Genomic DNA, 22,766 nt, shown 5'->3' with positions numbered 1-22,766 from the left:
GGCCAATACTTGTGTGGTTGGATCAAACACATTCTGAACTTCACAATAGACATCTTAAAGTCATCATTTGATTCAGCCTAGCCCAATTCGTAAGCCCAAGAAGTTGCTGGTCATGCTGACATGAGGATGAGCTGGTTGGAAGCTTGGTCATGGTGAGCTAGGCATGAGCTATTGTAGCTGGTTGGAAGCTTGGTCATGGTGACATGAAGATGAGCTAGGGCTGCTGGTGGGATTTATTGGTGAAGTGCATCAACCAATTCAGATTTTATAATGCAAGTGTTGTATGCATTAGTGAAGTGCATCAACCAATTCATCTTTTATAATGCAAGTGTTGTATGCATTAGCCATATTGAATTCAGATTTATCACTCCCCTCTCCCTATAAATACCACATCCATTCCACATTCAAGACACAACAAATCCTGGGATTCACAACCCCACAATTCACTCCAGCCATCCTCAAACACTCTCAAAATCCCAAACACTCCAACAATCACCAAAACAACTCCAGCAAACCTCTCTTCCATTTCCCTACGAATTTCATCTTCCTTAGCCATCACCACTCACTCAAACTCATCCCAAATCACCTCCATATCCTTCATACATCTTTCTAGAAGTGGGGAAGCTCTTGGAGAAGCATTAGAAGTGGAGAAGCACTTGGAGAAGCCTTGGACACCACAAGAACTTCAGAAAAAGGGTTTTTCTACTCTTATTGCATTCATTATGTTTTCTCATTTCTGTTCAAGTCTCTTTTCCATTATGAGTAGCTAAATCCATAACTAGGGCTTCGATGTAACCTAACATGAATATTCTGGGTTTATAAGTTTGGAGTTTCAAGTTTGATTCATGATTCATGTTCTTATTCATTATGCTTATAAGTTAACATGCTTGTTTGAATGATTGATCACCATTAGAACTTGTTTGTTAACTATCTTGGTTTGAATTAAGAGTATACACCATGCTTTAATTCGAATTGAACTATGAATAGGAAGAGTATGTATGGACATTCGACAACAGGGATTAGATACATACTTGGTTGTTTAAAATGTTCTTCTATGCTTAATGGGTTCCTAATGCTTAATTTTAGGTTAGACAACAAATGATCAAATTAGGGAATTAGGAACACAAGGTTAGGACCAAACACCATGGCCTAATCATACTTTAGCTAGAATCAATCTTTGAATCTGAATTAGACTTGTTACTTGAATCTTTATAACCCAGAATTGAATTGTTATGGTGATTCGAATGCCCTAGTCTCAAAATCTGTTTTCCAACTCTTAAAACCACTCTTTGTTACAATTGTTTACTTGTTTTTGTTTGCAATTTCATTTTGCTTCTTTTGTTCAACAATCACAACCACTCTTGTTTTAAATTCTGTTTTAGACATAACCTCCTACTTTCTTGAATTTGGTAATCTAAGTACATAACTAGTTTTAACTTCTCAGTCTTCGTGGGTACGACCTCGTACTTGTCTTGCTATACTACTAATTGCCTCTAGTGAAATCAAGTTGTGGCTAGCACTTGTATCAATTAGCGCACATGATGTCTTGCCACCCACAATTTCTTCCATGAACATGAGTCCCTTCGATGGAACCCTTGGCATCTTGGATGTTGCTTGTACCGAGCTAAGGCATTGGATAGTCCCCATGTGCCTTTCCTCAGGTTCTTCCTCCTGATCCTCGGAGTCAAGTAGAGCATGTCTCCCCAACCCAATTTTAACTATTCATTTAAATTATTTAATTTCAAAATTACAATTTTGCCATTGGGGTAGGGGTATTTTGATCACTTTTTAATCCGGTATGATTTTGGGGAATTGAATGGCACTATTTCTTAGAGTGCATCGATATGAATTCGTAGACACGTAGTGGGCTCAAATCAGAGTTGTAATGAAGAAGTTACGATCAATGAAAGTGCAGTGGCACAACCGTAAATATTTCAAAGGTGTTTTTTTTTTTTTTTAAACTAAGATTTCTCTCTCTCTCTCTCTCCCCCGCACAACCTCACCTCTCTCTTGCGACCAACACCCATAGCCGGCCACGTTTTGGCCGACAACCACCACCTCCGGCCACCAAATTCGACTGGGCTGGTACCAAAACGACCAGCTCAACCTTCTCTCTCCGACCCACCCCATCTCCGACGAAACCCGCCACCACAGCCGCCGAAAACTTCTCAAAACCAACCAGTTTCTCTTCGAACTTTTCGGCGTCGTTTCTGACGATGCCGACCACCATTTTTGTCGATCCAGGTATGCTTTCTCATCTTTTCAACGTGAATTAGCTAATAGTTGGTTTGGTTTGTATTGATTTTGAAGTTTTGAAACTTGTTTTACAACTCAAAGTTTTGGCTAGTTTTCGACTCAAAATTCTGACAAGTTCCAGCCACATTTTGGTCGTGGCCCAAGAACAAAAGTTGCTCCACTCGTTGTCCCAATCACGTAGGTATAGATATTGTTGGGTGTTTTGAGAATTTTCCAGTCGTCGGAATTTTCTCAGGACACCCACGCCCTACTGGCACTTGTGGCGGCGCATGGGTCATGTTTGGGTGGCCCATTTGGTTCTAAAATGTCCCCCATGTCGTTCCGAGCACAACGGTATGCTCGAATTTGAATTTGGTTATCGTTTGACAGTTGATCGGATTTACCCATATTAAACGTTATTCGGGTTTGATATGTTCAGACCGTTGGATCGACTTCATTTCCAAATATGTTGATCTAGCTATCTCTAGGATCATGTAGGAATTCGTGGATCTAGAATTAGAGTCTCAGATGCTCCGATTCAATGACTCAAAGTTTGCGTAAAACAGTGACCATCCGATTGTGCGATGGCGAGTGATCCGACCGCTCGATCTGGACCAAACTTTTAGGACGTGTTTAGTAAACTTTGTTGAACCAGTAGGACCTTTCGAATAGGAAATCGGCGGTCGTGGGCCCTGCGGGCCCGGTTGACCAAATTTGGAAACTTTGACCCCTCAGTTGACCATGAGCCTTCCGAGGTAGTTTCACCCTTTGAAAAGTACTAGAATAACCTTGTAAACGAGTCCTGATTGTTATTTGATTTATTTTTATTATGTTGGGTTTATGAGATTGTTTTATAGTATTTTATGGAATTAGTGGATATTAATTTGATATTTGAAGTTTGTGAAATATTCGAAATTGTAAAAAAAAACAAGTTTTGATCATTATTTGAATTATTTTGGGGTCTTTATGGAATTTATTCTGTTGTGAGTCTATTTTTGTTATATACTATGAATAAATAATTGGGTACATTGAAATATTGAGAATTTGGGAAAGATTGAATTAAGGGAGGGTATATTATATATATATATATATATATTATATGGATTGTGAATCTCACTATCATACATAGCTTCCTTGTTTATTATACCCACACGTGGTGTTGGATTTTCGAAATTGTGGAATATAGTATTTTATGTGTAAACAAGTTTTGATTATTATTTGAATTATTTTGGGGTCTTTATGGAATTTATGCTGTTGTGAGTCTATTTTTGTTATATACTATGAATAAATAATTGAGTACATTGAAATATTGAGAATTTGGGAAAGATTGAATTAAGGGAGGGTATATTATATATATATTATATGGATTGTGAATCTCACTATCATACATACCTTCCTTGTTTATTATACCTACATGTGGTGTTGGATTTTCCGGCGTGTGGGCTTACTTGATTGTTAGTACTTTATCACATGTGGTGTTGGATTTTCCGACGTGGGATAAAGTAGTCTGCGTGCATTGTTTGTGCAAAAATCCTCGCAGGAGAATATTCACTTTGTGATTCTTCAACATTTGATCTTCCTTCTCTTTCTTCCTTAATTCCTGTAAAAAAGACCAGAGTAATAGACCACACCCGGGAGGTGTTGGCCGAGGCCCTTCGATGCCTAAGTTAGTTCGATTGAATCTAGGTAAAACAATAGCCAAAAAGGGTATAGAGATTTCTCTAGGGTGAGAACCGGGTGGCCGGAGCCGTGTGGAGAAAATATGGAGAGTGGAGAGAGCTTCAGGTATTTTTTCGGGTTTTAGAAGTAGGTTTAGATGTAGTTTTTTTTAAGTACCTTGAATGATGAATGAAGTCATCTATTTATAGGAACCTCGGGGCTAGGGTTTCATAGAGAATAAACTCTTATTAGGAGGAGATTATTCTTTACCCAGATTGTAGAGATTGAGCCCATTAGGGATTTTGATTGAGATACAAATCTCCCAATTTGATGATGACTTTATCCCCTTATTAGGATGATATCCAAATTAATGATATTATCTTATTAAATAAAGATAATATCTTATAATTAAGATATTATCCCTATTAATTAATTGGCCAAATAAAATGGTTTAATTAATTAATTTAAGGGATAATCTTCTTTTCCACGTGGCGTGCTGTGATTGGAGACGAAAATATTTGCTCCCACAAATGCCTCCCAGCTTCTGCATGGCACTTGTGTGGCATGTAGGAGATGAAATTATTTTTCAGGGTCTCCAACTGTGTCTGGACTTTCTTCTATGAGTTGGACTCCTTTTGCAGATCGAATTCCCAATTGAACTAGGCTTCTAACTGTTCTTGGCCTAAGATGCCCAACCTGTATAAATGCAGGCTTCACTTTACTCTTCTTCACATCGCAAACCTAACTTCTCTACTTTCTAGCTTGAGAGAGATCTTGGAGAATTTGTACTGCTTGTCGAAGAGAGGAGTTGTCGTGCATCCCAAGGTAAGTTGAGCACGGATATTTTTTCTTTGTCTTCTCTTTTTCACCGCAAGGACCAGCTGGGTAGGACCAGGCTGGTTATCGTCGTGACTGGCGGTCAAAGACGGTTGGAGAGGCGGTGGCCGCTGGTAGCTACTGAGTGAGTATCGGGAGAAAGTTGGTGGTCTGCCCCCTGCTCAAGATGTTGAGATATGGAAGCAAAATGGTACATACTCTGATGATCTGCTAGCTGGGTAGGAGGAGTGTTCTGCCGGACCCCCCCCCCCCCCCCCCTAAAAAAGGAAGGTTGATGTCGAGTCTTTAAGAAATGAAGCTGCGGCTTCACGGGTGAAGGACCGTTGAGGAAGAAGCCAAGGATCCCTTTTGCTGAGAAGACTCAAGTAGGAACTGTTCCCCCGTCATCAGTTAGGGTTAAACATCTCGTTGGTGCAGATAGCAAGAAGATTGGCGATATGCACAACATTAGGGATGTTCCCTTTAAGCCTCTTGCTGATGAGTTTGGAGATTGTGATCAGCTCCGTTAAGTAGTCCGTGCACGATCTAGTTCACCTGTTGAGAGGCAAAGAGATGCAGATGTTTCTCTCCGAAGTTCGACTCATGCACCCAACCATCTTGATCCAGCTGTTGAGTCACAAGTAGTCAAGTGAGGAGTTGATTCGGCGTCGCCAATTCCTTTGGAGGTGAGGTTGGCATAGACTAAGAAAGCAAGAGAGTCATCTGCCCGGGTGAAGGGTTCTTCTGCAACGTCAGCGGCTGATCCCAAGGTGGACAAGTTCAGCCCTGCAAGGGATGCAGGCGTGTCTGATATGCTCAAGATGAACTTTTTGTCAAGTCCATCTGCTTGTGCTGAGCTGGTTGATCAAATCCGTCAGTCTAGTGATCTTGGTACTTTCTCAAATCTTTCATTGGAAAAACAAAGGGAAGCAACATTTCATCTGCTTAAAAAATGAGTAGTTTTTGCTGCTGAAACTATTCGGAACTCGTCTGCTGTTGGCCCCTCTTCTGCTGCTGACTTGGTTAGTCGAAAAGATGTCCACTTCCGTCTTGAGTGCAAGAATATGTTGACATCTCTCTTAGCTATTACAAGCTCTTAGCTAGATTTCGCGCCTATCACAAGTCTGCTGAAGGATCCAAGTTCGAAACTACCATGGATACATACAAGTTGGGCTACTTAGACTGCACAAATGGAAATGATCCCTTCGCGCCTATCACAAGTCTGCTGAAGGATCCAAGTGAGCACATTAATGCTGTGAACATGGAAGGAGCTGAAAAGCAGGCGGCCAAAAGAGGCGGTAGCTGAAGAGGATGGAGTAGAGGAGGATACAGCTGATAAGGTAGTGGCAGACATTGCGGATCAGGCAGGTGGAGTTGCTGAGAGCGTGGCTGATCAGGCGGATGCCAAAGTGATTGTAGATCAGGGATCTCCTACCGGCGCCTTGAAGTAGATGAAGACATCTTCTTTTTGTTGAACTTGGTTGGTTGGTCACTTTACTATGGAAATTTAATTTGCATATTGTCTTGTGAACTTCTTGAGTAACCGGCTAGTGTCTTAGTTGCGCCTTTCCATTAGGATATTGACAAAAGCCAAGGTCCCCTTTGAGGGACTTTGGGCGTATTTTGCATCTCCCGAAGGATGATTTGGTCGTCGCCCTGGGTCTCCCTTAGCACGCTCCTTATGGGCAACTGTACGACTATCCTGCCCCCTTAGGAAACGGATAGGAACTTGGATACCTCCCTTAAGAAACATGGAGACCTCTTTTAGGAAATTCCTGGCGCACCCTACGTCTCCCTGATGACGTTTCTTTGCGGGCTATGTCTCCCGAAGAACGCTTCTGGTCGTCGCCCTGATTCTCCTGAAGGACATTGCTTATGGGCAACTATATGACTATCCTGTCCCCTTAGGAAATGGATAGGAACTTGGATACCTCCCTTAGGAAGCTTGGAGACCTCTTTTCAAGAAATTTCTGGTGCACCCTACGTCTCCATGAGGACGCTTCTTTGCGGACTGCTTCTCCGTAGGATGCTTCTAGTCGTCGCCCTGCATCTCCCTTAGGACGCTCTTTATGGGCAACTGTTTTTTTTTTTTTTGGGACATTCTGGAATGAGAAACTGAACTTTTATTGATGTTCATGAGATTGCATCGCTTTATTCGAAATGGAAATAATGTTTGTGCCTAATAAATCACGGTCATAAACTGGCCGAAGGGACTTCCTCTCGGCCCTAGCACCTACTCTTGAACTGAAAGACAAAAGAAAAGCTGCGAAAGGCAAAATCCTCTCGGCCTCCCGCGGTATTATCGGCCGAGGCCGAAGGATGCAGGAGCCACGACCGAAGGTATTAACGTCACATCACCACATGGCAGCAGGGTCCCACACTTCATTTAATAAAGTAACGCCTCTGTTTATTGCAGCAAACCCACTGGCCACAAAAAAGCATTTAATGCACGAGGGAAGATGGGAAGTGACTAAAGTCAGGGTTTGGTGATGGGAATCAGAGTAGTTAGGCGCAAACATTCTCTCAAATATTCTTACAACTTGAGAGGTCAGGTCATCAACCACCAGACCAGGGCATTTAATGCGTTCCCACGGCCAAAGGTGCAGAACCCACGATCAGGGCGGCATCCGAGATTTACCGGGAATTATGGGGTCACACCACCGTGCTTCACGATCCCAAATGTCGATTGGACTACCCACTTGCTCTGATCAGGCTCCACCATGCAGATTTTCAACCTCGATTACTCCTCCAGAGCTCCTCCTATAAATACCAAGCTCAGACTACATTCAAAGGTTTCAAACACCAAACCAAAAGCCTCCCACGGAGCAAATTTATATTTTCATGTAATGCACTTTCAATACCTTTACTTGCTTTCCTAGGAGTAGTGATAGATTGTAAGGAAAATCCATTCATCAATATATCATACGACCCTTGATTTTCAAGGTGTCGGAGCACCATCTTTGTTACTCTCTCATCCACCCCATATATCATACGACCGTCGCTCCTCGAGCAACGCGCCGGAGTACCGCCCAAAACCCACCATCAACACCACCACTAAACGGCCTTGTAGCTCAGGCCATGAACCTAACGGCCGAGATTAGTTCCTCTCTCGGCCACAATCGTTTGATTATGAGTCGAACTCAAACAGGCGCACCACTTAACCATTTTATCCAAACCGCATCACCAGCTCGACACACGATAGACCGTGCTGGCATGCCCGCGCACAATCACATTGCATCCAAAAGAAGGACGTCACGTGTTGACGCATATTCCCTCGGCCTGGAGCACTAGGCCGTGAGATTTGCGCACAGCCAACACTTTTGGCACGCCCGGTGGGACACTTGTCAAAAACTCATGATGGAAACTAAGGCACATGCAAAGCTCAAGAATAAAACAGTCGAAATGACTTCCGAGACCCCCGAGTCCACCTCACCGATAAATATCGTCGAGACCGATCAAGCGGTCAGAATCTCAGCCAGCGTTCCAATGACGACGGATCGCACGGCCGAGTCCATGCAGGAGCAAGCAGTGGTGGAAGATCTGATGTCTAAGCAGGCCTACAGGATAGAGACATCTTTTATGGCCGCAATGGACAGGTTTTCCTCAGAGCTATGGACGCTCTTTCAGGAGAGGATGCCGGTAGCCTCGTCCGCAACACCTCCCAGAACCGGACAGAGAAGCCAAGAGCGCGAGAGGATTGAGCCCTACGGCGAAAGCAGCAGCCTCGGCGCCTTTGGCCGCACCCAAGCGTCAGGCTATGGTCAACACTTTCAGCCGCCGACGAATAGCTGGGGGTTGTCCCAGCCCACATGGGCGAATCCCGGACCAGCTTGCCCAGCAGAAACAGCGTACAGCCCACTCCATGCTTTGGCCGTATCAATAGGGCAAAGCAACCCCATGCATTTTGCGATCCAGCAACTCGGCCCAATTCATACTTTGGCCGTCCAGACGCAGCCCGGCCCAAGTAACACGACCACGACGCCAACACAACAGTACGGTCAAAAGAATTCGACCGTTACACCACCATTGCAGGCGTTGTTACTTCCGTTAGGCTCCCACCTTCAGTACGGTTCGGCCATTCCGACGGCAACACATACGCACCCTGGTCAAACCCATGACGCTTATCTAGTGCCGCCCGGCTCGGTCGCATCGGCCGAGCCCCCTATTCAGGTGGCCCAGCAGATAAGGCCACTGAACGATGCGCAACAGGTCCCGCGGCCGTTTTCGGCCCAACAAGAAGCGCCCCCCCAAAGGCTTCAGTTCGAAGACGTCCGGCGAATGATTGAGGACGGCTTAGCCCAAAGGCGGCCGGAGGCACAGGGGTATACTGAGCCGTACTCATCAGAAAAGCCCAGGGCTCGGCATGACTCGTTCCTTATGCCTTTTTGGACATACCGCATATCGAAACGCTCGGCCACGGGTACATTTCCTCATGTCTCAGCCTACGGCCATGACACTGATGTACCAATGGAGCTAAAGGTTCGATTTCTTCGAATTACCAAGCGACCTGGACGAGAGGTGAAGAACTACACGCAAGCCTTGCCCCGGGGTTTAGAAAATTTAGAACAGTCGGGACTCAACGCTTACAATTCGGTGCAAGCTCAAGAAAAAATGGCACCAAGGGCCTACAACAAAAAAGTCAAAAAGAAAAAGAGGGGGAAGTAGGGGAAGTAGGGGAACGAGTTAAACGAATGGTGCAGTAAAATTAAAGCAAAGGAGCATACATTCGATCATTTAAAAAAGAAGGCCTATGCTTTGTATTTAGATCAAAAGGTCATTTTTTTACAAAAGAAAGAGAGAACGGCCAGTCATGGCCGATCAAAGAAAAAATTATTACATCCCAAAATCTATAAATGGCCGCCCGCCTAGACCCCTTCGCTAAACATCCCCCAGATCAGGTAAGTGATCCTTCTCCAAGCGATGTCCCCGCCGTCTATATCCGCCTGCCATCTTGCCCGGATCAGCTTCCTCTCGGCCAGCGCTTTCTTCTTCTCGGTCACTATCTTAAGGATATGCCTGGATGAAGACTTCAGCTCGGTTCCGACCGCAACCGCAACCGCACCATCTCGGCGTTGAAGGTTGAGATCTCGACGGGCCTGGAGCTCAGCAATCTGAGCCTCAACCTGCGCAAGTTCCTCATTCTCTCTTTGGACAACAAGATCATTTTCCTTGAAACAGGCCATGGCAGGTTGGACTTGTTCTTTTATCACTGACAGCTCTTGCTCGAGCAAGCACCCCTCGGTCATCCTCATGTTCGCTTCAGCGTATCGACCGATCATCTCCTCGCCCTCGGCCAAACGAGTCTGTAGCTCATCCAGCTGAGCCGAGTCCAGCAGACCCAACGCCATAGCCGTACCTGAACTCCATGAAAGCCTCGGCAGTGGTCATTTGGTGGACTTCCAAGAAGAGGAACTCTCGGAGCCGTTCAACAGCGGCCCTGCAATCCTCGTCTAAGGGATCCGAGACCGAGCTACATCCCTCCTCGTGAAGGCTGGCGTACAAGTCGGCGAGATCATCTGAGGTGGCGGGCTCCTGGAAAGAATAAAAAAAAAAGGTTAGATGTTTGAAACGACAGGAAAAAGTCAGGGGCACTATAAGGAGAAACTCACCTCAGCGGCCGATGGCACGATGGAGGTCTCGGTGACCGTGAGCTCGGTCATGACCGTTGACTCCTGAGATAAGGGCGGTTGCGGCATGAACACGCTGACCGAAGCGGTTGGAGTTAAAATCGAGGTGACAGCGGCCGGGGGCTCCACGGCCGCAAGTTCACCTTCGGCCAATAGTTCCTAAGTCACGACCACCTCAGCCGAGACAACTGGCGGGCTCGACGCCACAACGACCATGGCTAGAGGCAAAGACACTCTTGGGGGCTACAAACGAAAATTGAGAGTTAGAAAAATCCAAGTAGGGGAAGGAGATTGGCACGCTGAACAAACGCTTACCGAGCGAATCACAATGCCGCTTGGACGACGGGGAATGACCGGCAGCGGCTAAGCAGAATTGGCCGAAGGAGGTCCCACCAGGGCGGCCCGCGTTGGTTCCACAACGATGCCCTCGCTGTCTGATATGTCTGCGGTAGCCTCCTCAGTAGCTGGCACCTCTGCAGCTGCTGCCCCGACATCCAGCATTTCCACCACCTCGGCAGTGGCCGCCTCCTCGACCACCACCTCGCCCTGAGGAAGGAACCAGATTATTAAAATATGTAAAGAGGTGGGGCCGTGGCCTAAATAAAAATAATAATAATAAAGAAGAGAAAAGAAGCCAAGGGATGAATTGCTTACAGCCACAAGGGGGCCTCCCTCCTCGTCCTCACCATCTGAAGCGACAAGGAGGAGCCTTTTTCTAGGCCGCTCTGGTGACCTCAGCCGCGGCGCTCCATGCTGCGCGGCCTCAACTGCAGCAGCCCAGTACTTTCGACCTCTCTGCTCCTCTTACGGCCTAGGGATTCAGAAATAAAATGAAGTCAAGCATGATACAAAAATATCAAAAGATAAGAGTACAAGAAGGCCAGTGCTTACCAGCAGCAACGCTCGGTCTAATTGGTGAGGAAGAGGGCACAGTCCTGAGCGCCAAAGTCCTTGGCGTCCCCACAACAGCTGTTGCACTGGAGGTTTGGGTCGTGGTAGAAGTCGCGTCCGTCATCCTGGACACGGGCGGGGCCGTCACTCTGGACATGGGTGGGGCCGTCGCTCCGGACACTGCTGCAGCCGTCACTCCGGGCGTGGGGGCAGCCGTCACTCTGGCCGTAGGAGGGGGCGTCACTCGGGGCATGGCCGTGGCCGGAGCACTAGGCCTTGAAGGCATGGCGGAAGCCTTCTTTCCCCTGCCAGTCTTAGGAGGGAGGGGGTCCCAATCCGCATTCTTCAAGGCCCCCCTTAGGGCCTCACCAACTGGCCGAAGATATCTAGCCGAGATGAAATCCTTGTACCAGACCCGCCCATCTTCGTCCATCCCATTGCGGCGCATCCACGGCGTCAAAGTAAGGAAGGTCATCCGCTTCTGAAGCTGAAAGGAGATGCCAGCCACACCATGGTTTTGGGGAACGTCAGCCCTCCAGGACGAGAGCCTGTTGATTGACAGAGGGAGGAGGGGAACAGTCTGGATCAGGCCAAATTGCCTCGCCACGCAATTCAGCAAATAAACCTCGGCCCCGGCCTTGGAAAGGCCGCAGTGAAGATCGCGCGCCACCAGGACGGAGCCCCAGATTTCCCTCAAGTCATTCTCCATCTCGCCATCAGGAATCACAGAGAGGTCGTGCGCCAGGAACAGAGGAAATGGCCGAGTAAGGCACACGCGAAATTCTGACCCAGTCCTCTCGGCCAAGTCATAGAAGAAATTATAGCAGAAGGCCGTCGCGTTATGCTTCCTGGAGGCCCTGGCGATTGCACTGACCGGCCCCCTCGGTTCTGGAAAGTAGGCCTGAAGCCAGAACTAAAAGGCCCAGAGTGGGCCGCCGTGTTTCGGCTTCATCCCGTCAATAACGACATCATGAAGCATACGGTAGATATGGCCGAGGGGGAATGGACCGAGCGCTAGCCTTCCGCCCTGCGCGAGATAGTTGGCCAGATGGGCGAACTCCAAGGTGACTTTGTTCGCCTGGGTGCAAAACACGAACTTGCATAGCCAGTATAACAAGAACGCGGCATGCTCGACCTCGCCTAGAGGGGCGATGGAATCATCATCGGCGCTGTCCTCCACGCCGAAGTTGCTGTAGAAGCTAGAGTAGTTGAGCATGTTCTTCGCCTTGCTCCCAGCAAGCTTGGCGACCGTAGGCCACGCGGCCTTAAAGCTCCCTTCGGCCTCAGGGGCGACCAGAGCGGCGTTTACTTCCACTCCGAGGGGGGAGAGGCCGAATAGGGCAACCATGTCCAGAACAGTCGGCATCATCATGCCAAACCGAAGGTTCATGGTGTTCGTGGCCGAAGACCAGAAACACAGAGCTGCGGCCAACAGCGACCGATCCATGACAATCGGCCGGTCAAACAGCTTAATCAGGTGGTAGATCCCCTGATCCTTCCACTGCTGGCCGAAGAAATGCTCCATTCTCGGCAGCCACTTCTCCCAGTCTGGGGTCGAAGTTGGCCACTGCTGCTGCAGCCGAATGGCGCTCCAGTCTTGGTAGTCTCCTTGGTCGAAGGCCGAGAGATCCACCAGGTTGTCCCTGAGATGGACTGCCAGCCTCTCTGGCATGCCACCCTCCAAGGAAGGGCAGAGAACGCAGGAATCAGTAGCGGTGCCGTTGTCATCAGTCTAGGGCATAATGATGTTAGGCAAAACCGAGCCTTGGACCTCTCGGCAAATGTCCTCGAACTCGGTTTGGAAGGCCTGGGACCGGGCTTCAACAGAGGAAGAGGCGCTGGATGCCATTAAGGGAGATGGAAGTCAAGTGTTTTGAAAAAGGGGGTTTGAAAAGAGAAGGATGAACACGAAGAACACCAGGAAGCCGAAAGCTCAGAAAAAGGGGCAAAGAGTTTCTTGAGCTTTCTAAGAAATGCGAAAGGAACGACTAAAATCGTTGGTTACTAACGAGGAAATAACTGGGCAGAAAGAGGAGTGTTGAGATTTAGAGTTCAAAAGGGTTGGAGGATTGAGAGAAGAGTTTGGCAAAGTTTGGGCATCTGAAAATTCTGAAAGCGTAAGGAAAGAATGAAGAAGTTTGGGTTTTTATATTGGTGCTAGAATTTGAAACGAAAGGGCATGGCTCTCTTGGGAGACGTAACGGTCTGACAGCGTACTCGAATGAGCGATGACGTGTCGGAAGCCCAGAGGCCGTCGTTTTATTTGACAAGACGAAGCGACGGCTCGCGCGAATCGGGGCAATGATGGCCTAAACGACGCGCCTGTGCATTAAATGCGCCAACCAACCTACGCATTTAAGGCACCAACTGTCAATCACTTCAGATGGAATGCAAAGGGTCCATCCCCTGGAATCCATCCGGCCTATACCCATGCCGCGACCGAAGAATCCGGGGATGTGGGGGCAATGTTTGTGCCTTATAAATCACGGTCATAAACTGGCCAAAGGGACTTCTTCTCGGCCCTAGCACCTACTCTTGAACTGAAACGTGGCGGTTCGTTAGGCATTTGCCTCCCTAAAAGACAAAAGAAAAGCTGAGAAAGGCATAATCCTCTCGGCCTCCCGCGGTATTATCGGCCGAGGCCAAAGGATGCAGGAGCCACGGCCGAAGGTATTAAGGTCACATCGCCACATGGCAGCAAGGTCCCACACTTCATTTAATGAAGTAACGCCTCTATTTATTGCAGCAAACCCACTGGCCGCAAAAAAGCATTTAATGCACGAGGGAAGATGGGAAGTGACTGAAGTCAGGGTTTGGTGATGGGAATCAGAGTAGTTAAGCGCAAACATTCTCTCAAATATTCTTACAACTTGAGAGGTCAGGTCATCAACCACCAGACCAGGGCATTTAATGCGTTCCCACGGCCAAAGGTGCAAAACCCACGATCAGGGCGGCAACCGAGATTTACCGGGTCACACCACCGTGCTTCACGATCCCAAATTTCGATTGGACTACCCACTTGCTCTGATCAGGCTCCACCATGCAGATTTTCATCCTTGATTACTCCTCCAGAGCTCCTCCTATGAATACCAAGCTCATACTACATTCAAATGGTTCAAACACCAAACCAAAAGCCTCCCACGGAGCAAATTTATATTTTCCTGTAATGCACTTTCAATACCTTTACTTGCTTTCTTAGGAGTAGTGATAGATTGTAAGGAAAATCCATTCATGAATATATCATATGACCCTTGATTTTCAAGGCGCCGGAACACCATCTTTGTTACTCTCTCATCCACCCCATATATCATACGACCGTCGCTCTCCGAGCAACGCGCCGGAGCACCGCGCAAAACCCACCATCAACACCACCACTAAACGGCCTTGTAGCTCAGGCCGTGAACCTAACGGCCAAGATTAGTTCCTCTCTCGGCCACAATTGTTTGATTAGGCGTCGAACTCAAACAGGCGCACCACTTAACCATTTTATCCAAACCGCATCGCCAGCTCGACGCACGGTAGACCGTGCTGGCACGCCCGCGCACAACCGCACCGCATCCAAAAGAAGGACGTCATGTGTTGACGCATATCCCCTTGGCCCGGAGCACCAGGCTGTGAGATTTGCGCACAGCCAACAAATAACTAGATAAAGAAACCGAAACTGCCAGTAGTTACTTCTCTTCTTTGGAAATGTGCAGTGCTCAGTCATCTGCTTGGAGCTGAGCGGGTAGGAGGAAGCATCATGGATAATATCTTTGGAGGTGGCAAGCATTTTATTGTCTTTGGAGGTGTCAAGCATATAGCTTCCTTTGCCCCCGGACCGACTGATCACGTAAGCCCTTCTTAATTGGGTTTCATCTTTTTGAACCCTTGCCTCTGTGTAGTGATGAAGGTCTTTCTTAGCACAAGGTCGTCTGGTTGAAACTGTCTGATCTTGGCTATTTTTTCGTAGTAAGAGTTCAACCACTGCTGATAGGAGGCGACTCAGACAATGGCCTTCTCACGCTCGCCTTAAAGTAAGTCAAGGTTGAGCCTCATCTGCTTAGAGTTCTGCTGAATACTGCCCATTTCAATGCCTATGGAGGGGACAGTGACATGAGGGGGAATGATTGCTTCATTTCTATAGGTGAGGGAAAACAGGGTTTCGCCAGTTGATCTTTGCTTGGTGGTGCGATAAACCCATAGTACTCCAGGGAGCTCATCTACCCATTTCCCCTTGGCGCCTTCTAATCTCTTCTTTAGACAATCCAGTATTATTTTGTTGGATGTCTCGGTCTGGCCGTTGCCCTGAGGATATCTAGGGGTAGATAGATGTTGCTTGATGCCATATTTTTTGAAAAAGGCAGTGATCTGCTTGCCGATGAATTGTGAGCCATTGTCGGCAACTAGTGATTGTGGGCAACCAAATCGGTAGATTATGTTTCTCCAAACGAATCGTTCCACATCGGGTTCTTTAATAGATGCTTTCGCCTCAATCCATTTAGTAAAGTAGTCTGTGGCGACGATCATCATTTCTTTCTTGGCAAGCGCTGTTGGCATGGGGCCCACTAAGTCGATGGCCCATTGCATGAAAGGCCACGGACTATTCTGCGGATGTTAGATTTCGCCAAACTGGTTAGGAATTGATTTGTACCACTAACAGCAATCACATCTCTTAACATATTCGGTGGAGTCGTAGAACATAGTAGGCTAGAAATAGCCTATGTTTATAGCCTTCTGGGCGAGTGACCTGCCCCCAAAGTGGTTGCCACACTCGCCGTTGTGAATTTTGCAGAGGATCTCAAGTGTTTGAGGGTATTTTATGCAGGTGAGATGAAGGCCGGAGTATGATTTGTGAATGAGCTTGTCGCCTTGCATGTAGTATGTCGCGGCTTTCTGCTGGACCTTCCTAGCTTCGGACTTATCCATTGGCATATTTCCATTCACCAAGTAGTCGATGAAGGGATCTTGCCAGTTGGGGTTTTCATCGATCTACATTAACTCGATTGACTCTATTTCTTCGATGCTTGGCCAGTCAAGGTGTTCGACCGGGATGGAGCGTCTAAACTGGGTGTCCAGCGCTGATCCTAGGCTCGCTAACGCATCTGCATGAGTGTTCTCCGCCTGTGGAATTTGTTGGATGGTGAAAGTAGGAAATTCTTTCAAAAGTCATTGGACTTTGTCGAGGTACCGGATCATTCTTGGATGTTTTGCCATGTACTCGCCTGAGGCTTGATTCGTGATCAGCTGGAAGTCTGAGTAGATGGCCAATCTTTTGATCGACAGTTCTTTTGCTAGGAAAGCCCAGTGTGATGGCTAGTTCCAACAAAGTTCCGTCTGGGGTGATTATGATGGCGCCTTCCCCCGCTCCCTTGTGATTTGATGCTCTGTCTACATTCAACTGCCACAAGTCGTTAGTTAGGTTTGAATCGGTGGGGGAGGTATCGTCTGCTTTTTTCTTGCTTTTCGTGACCAGCTTCTCTTCTTTGGCTATCATACTAAACTCTACAACAAAATCTGCTAAAGCCTAAGCTTTTATAGCAGTCTTCGGCTGGTAGAAGAGGTCGCATTGACTGAGTTCGATAACCCATTTCATGAGTCGCTGAGAAGCGTCGGGGCTGTGGAGGATCGATCTCAAAAGAAATTCTGTCATGACAATTATCCGGTGAGCTTGATAGTACGGCCTTAGTTTTCTCGTGGAAACCACAAGCGAAAAAATGAGCTTCTCCATTTTCGGATAGCTAGTCTTTGCATCGAGGAGAGCTTTTGAAGTGAAGAATACCGGATGTTGTGCCCCCAAGTCTTCTCATATGAGAGCTGAGCTGACAGCTGAGTCAGACACTGCCAAGTAGAGGTACAAGTCTTCGCCTCGTACCGGTTTTGAGAGTAGGGGAGGTAAAGTGAGGTATGTTTTCAAGTTTTGAAAAGCTACTTCGCACTCGTCATCCCACTTGTCTTTGTGTCCTTTCTTTAAGGCTTTGAAGAATGGTCTGCACTTGTCGGCAGATCTCGAGAGGAATCGGTTGAGAGTTGCTGCTCTACTCTTTAGACTTTGTATGTCATTTGTTGTGGCAGGTAACTTCATGTTGAGTATAGCATTGATTTGATTAGGATGTGCCTCAATTCCTCTTTGGGTGACTAAGTATCCCAGGAATCGGCCGAATGAGACTCCAAATGTGCATTTGCTCGAGTTCAACTTCATGTTGTATTTTCGGAGTAGGCTGAATGCCTTGGCAAGGTTTGTGATGTGGTCTGCTCACTGGGGAGCTTTGACTAACATGTCGTCTACGTAGACCTCCATAGTCTTACCGATTTGCTCTTTGAAAATTTTGTCTACCGGCCTTTGGTAGGTTGCTCTGACGTTCTTCAGCCCAAAGGGTATGACTATGTAGCAGTATGTACCTCTTTCGATGATGAAGGAGGTCTTTGCCTTGTCATCTTCATGCATCATGATTTGATTATAGCCGGAGTAGGCGTCCATGAAGCTTAGCAGTTGATTACCAGAAGTTGAATCGACAAGTTGATCAATTCTTGGCAGTGGAAAGTTGTCTTTAGGGCATGCCTTGTTGAGGTCGGTGTAGTCGACGCACATTCTCCACATGCCTTTATCTTTCTTTGCTACTAGAACAATGTTTGCCAGCCATTCTGCATAGGAGACTTCTTCAATGAAACTGGCAGCTAGGAGCTTCTCGACTTCAATGACGGCAACTCTCTCGGGGGCGAAGTTGCGTCTCTTCTGCACTACAGGCTTGATAGCTGGGTTGACTTGTAGGCAATGGCAGATGATTTGGGGATCGATGCCTAGCATGTCAAATGGCGACCATGCAAATACGTCTTTGTTGTATTGGAGGAAGGCTACAAGCTCTGTCTTTTCCTCCTGGCTTAGGCGCGAGCCGATCTGTGCTTTTCTCTCTGGCTTGTCAAGATCAAAGGGTACTAGCTCGACATCCTCTTTGGGCTTCCATCCTTCTTCAGGAGAGACCTCCAGACAGATTCTCTCGACTTGGTCTTGATTCTTTGATAGCTATTGTGGAGTAGCTATTCCCTTTCCTTTCTGGTCTGCTCGACCATTAGGAACGAGATTTGCTTTCTCCTCTGCTTGTTCTACTCCCTTTAGATATGCTTGATTCACATGGAGGAATTGTGTTTGCTTGCTTCTCTTTAGCCCTTGAGCCTAGCATTTCCTCGCCATTGCCTGATCGTTGTTGATCTGGCTGATCATGGTCTGCCCGGAATGCCATTGTAGGGTGAGACTTCGTCAATGCCCATGAACGTTTGCGAGCTGATTACAGGTACAGAGTAGACGTCGAGATTTATCATGCCTATAGTAACTGTTGTCACACCATTAAAGTTAGTTAGCGACCTGACTGATTTATTGATCTTTGTTTCTAAGCCCATCTGTTGGATGACTGCCAATTGTAGGATATTGGTTACGATGCCCTCGTCTACATGGATTCGATCAACCATGGCCTAAGCGATTTGAATGCTTATGACAAGGGCGTCGTTGTGTGGCAAATCAAGGCTAATTAGATCTTTACGTTGGAAGCCGATTATGGAATCGTCTTCTGCTAGTGGAAGGCTAGTTGAGACTTGGGAGATCACAGTGGCCTGTCTAATCTTCCTTTTCTTTTCTCTGCTGGTCAGCCCAGACTCCTCGGAGTTGGCTAGGATTGTGTTAATCCTTATGACCTTCTAGGGTGGCTCCTTGGCGGTATCACGGTCCTCAATCTGTTGGATGGCCTGCTTCGCGATGAACTCCGTGTAGCGACCTTCTCTCATGAGTTATTCGAGGTGCACTTTCCAAGCAAAGCAGTTATTCGTTTTGTGCACAGTATTTTCTGGTATTCCTTTTGAGCCAAGTTTATTTGGTTGAGGAGCTGCCTCATCAAATTGTTTTGGTCGTCCGTTCTCTGAGTTAGCTGGTCAACTCTCATATTAAGGTCTACTTGACTTTGTGGACCAGGAGGAGAGAATTGTGTGGAGCCCAATTGCACATGGGCTAGGGTTTCATTGGAGGTGTACGCGGGAGCGTATGTCGAGCACGGAGGCAATGGAGGGAATGATTGAAGTTGCTCCAAGATTGGGCCTCAGTCGGCGATGGTAGTGAGCCCACCCTGATGGGAGGTTCCACCATGCTAGGCGGCATTGTCGGGGCCTTGAGATGGTATGACGACGACAAAGGCAGTTGCGGTGGTCCTAGTTGCGGGTTCGATAGGTGGCACGGTGGTTCCAGCCATACGGGGTGGCTACTGTGGTGCAGCAGTAAGGGTTTGTTGTGGGTTCGTGGCGGTGAGAGGTGGTGGTGCCACCATGTCAATCGCGGGATCGTGGGAGGAGTAGCTTTGGGCCATCACGGATTGAGCCATCGCGACGGTCTTGCTCCTTGTGCGCTTGCTTCCAACCATGGTTGTTTGGAAGGCTTCGGTTGATTGGAAAATATGAGGAACAGATTCCTTGAGCACGCATGTTGCATCGATTCAGCTGCACCAAAATGGATTCAGCTGCATCCTCAACTTGTGATACTCGCAAGTGAACGAGCCGTTCGGTAGTATAGCATATGTAAGTGCGGGGTCAATTCCATAGGGATTGGTGATTGAATAATCCAATTCAATTTTCCTACACAAAACAGAAAAAAAAATAAATAAATAAATAAAACAAGAAAGAAAGAAAAGAAAATAACTCAAGTAGATAAGTTCCCAAGTTCAATTAGATTAACGGATTGATTCTAGCTAAAGTATGATTAAGCCATGGTGTTTGGTCCTAACCTTGTGTTCCTAATTCCCTAATTTGATCATTTGTTGTCTAACCTAAAATTAAGCATTAGGAACCCATTAAGCATAGAAGAACATTTTAAACAACCAAGTATGTATCTAATCCCTGTTGTCGAATGTCCATACATACTCTTCCTATCCATAGTTCAATTCGAATTAAAGCATGGTGTCTACTCTTAATTCAAATCAAGATAGCTAACATGCAAGCCTAAATGGTGATCAATCATTCAAACTAGCATATTAACTTATAAGCATAATGAATAAGAACAAAAACCATAATTGAAACTTGGAAACTAATTAAACTTGAATACTTAAGAAAGAATGTACATTACAAATAAAATTAAAGTAGAACTTGAAAACTTGAAGGAAAATTTAGTAAAATCATTTTGTTACAACAATTGACAACTTGAAAGGAAACTAAGAGAATGTGAGGGGGAGAAGGGAAGGGAGCTCTAGAGAAGTGTTTGAGAGCTCCCCCCCTTGGGGTGTGTCTTAAAGCTTGAAGACTTCTCTATTTATAGGGCTAAGAGGGAGGAACATCATGATGAATTCCAACACCACCATTCCTCTTTTAATACAATCCATAACTCCCACTTCATCTTGTCTATGTTAGTGTGGTTAGAATCAATTCCATCCCATACTTCTTTTGCTGCACCTCATGCTTTCTTCACATGGGATTTCAAAGGTGTTCAATTTGTGGCTGCCTTTTGCTGCCAACCCATGTGGGTTTTCTTTTGGTTGTTGGAAAAAACGATTCTTTTGAACCAGGCTTGGTGTAGGAAGGCCTAAGGTTTCAATATGTATCCAATGGGGCTCAAATGTTTATATGTTATAATAGACATGCATTGGAACAATCTTTATGAAGAATGTATTCCTATCTGAGCAGTACAAGTGTACATTTTGGGCCATGCAAGTTGACTGCCGAAAATAGACTGGAATTGACTTCATTGCAGTCAGTTTGTGGGCTTGTTTTGGGCTTGATATTCCCTCCTACAAAATCTGGAAAAATCTGGATCTTGAAGCTCTTTGAATTATCTTTCCAAGCATATGCAGCCCAGCTCAAGGAAAAATCGGAAAGCCCTTCAAATGTGATATTTGGCCCAGTAACGCAGATGCTGCCGAATTTGACCTTAAGTTGCCAAAACTTGTATAACTTTCTCTAGAAGACTCGGAATCATGAACCTTATAATTCTCCAGAAACTAGACTTCCGCATCTTTCCAATGATGTATGGCTAATCATCTGGTTCTTCTTGAGCAAGTACAGTCCAATTCGTGAATTTGACTGATCTGCAAACACTGTTTTGAGCTAACTTGTCTCCAAAATGCATTTAATGAGTATCAAGCTTATTACACTGAAACAAACACAAAACTTATTAAAAGCACAAGTTTAACTTAAAAACATAACCAAATCATAAGTTAGAAGGATACAAAATGATATGTAATTATGCACCGATCAACGCATTGAGTATAACTCGTGCTCTCAATGAAAGCAGCAAATGTTTGTGCGAAAATCCTCGCGGGAGAATATTCACTTTGTGATTCTTCAACCTTTGATCTTCCTTCTCTATTTTCCTCGATTCCTATAAAAAAGACCGGAGTAAATAGACCACACTCGGGGGGTGTTGGCCAAAGGCCCTCCGATGCCTAAGTTAGTTCAATTGAATCTAGGTAAAACAATAGCTAAAAATGGTAAGGAGATTTCTCTAGGGTGAGAACCAGGTGGCCGGACCCGTGTGTAGTGACCGGACCCGTGTGGAGAAAATATGGAGAGTGGAGAGAGAGGGAAAGAGCTTCAGGTATTTTCTCTGGTTTTAGAAGTAGGTTTAGATGTAGGTTTTTTAAAGTACCTTGAATGATGAATGAAGTCATCTATTTATAGAAGCCTCGGGGCTAGGGTTTCGTAGAGAATAAACTCTTATTAAATAAAGATAATATCTTATAATTAAGATATTATCCCTATTAATTAATTGGCCAAACAAATTGGTTTAATTAATTAATTTAAGGGATAATCTTCTTTTCCATGTGGCGTGTTGTGATTGGAGATGAAAATATTTGCTCCCACACTTATAGAACATGGTTTTGTTGGGCCACACGTGGCGTTGGATTTTCCAGCGTGTGTGCTTACTTGGACATTGGTTACCTTACCACACATGACGTTAGATTTTCCGGCGTGTGGTAAAGGATCTATACACTTTGGTTATTGTTACTTTACTACGCGTGACGTTGAACTCTCTGGCATGTAGTAAAGTAACAAAGAAAGGGAAAATGATATTTACACTATATTGGGAAAAGACTAATGTTTAAAAGAATTAACTTTTTGGTATTACTGAAATTAATTGTATATTATCTGGTTCGTGATCATTGATTGAAGAACAACGTGTGGCTTCATCCCTCAGAAAGGGTACGTAGGTAGCTTGGGGTCTCACCTAGGTTCAACTGCGAGATAAACTATATATTTGGAACTTTAATCTGGTCATTGGGATCAAATCCTATTTATTAGATTTGTTGAGTTTGGTTAAAATGTGTTGGTGGTTGTGACAAGGCTGAAACCCGTTTTAGATTGATGAATGATTGTGGATTGAGTCTTTACAACTATTTATGACTGTGCCTGGATGGTAGATAGTGCATACTGAAGTTTGGGAATTTTTAAACTATGATTTTATTATTTTTACAGGTGGAAAAAAATTTGTCAAATGTCCGTTTTTTAGGGGAGACTCTGCCGAAATTTCGGCAGAAAGTCTCAACCCTCTTTTCCTCTGTTTTTGGAGAAGAGGATAATGTTAGTAAG

Source organism: Prunus avium, chromosome 6 (assembly GCF_965620075.1).
Source record: "Prunus avium chromosome 6, drPruAviu1.hap1.1, whole genome shotgun sequence".
Taxonomy (NCBI): domain Eukaryota; kingdom Viridiplantae; phylum Streptophyta; class Magnoliopsida; order Rosales; family Rosaceae; genus Prunus; species Prunus avium.
Note: the sequence above shows the minus strand (reverse complement) of the source record.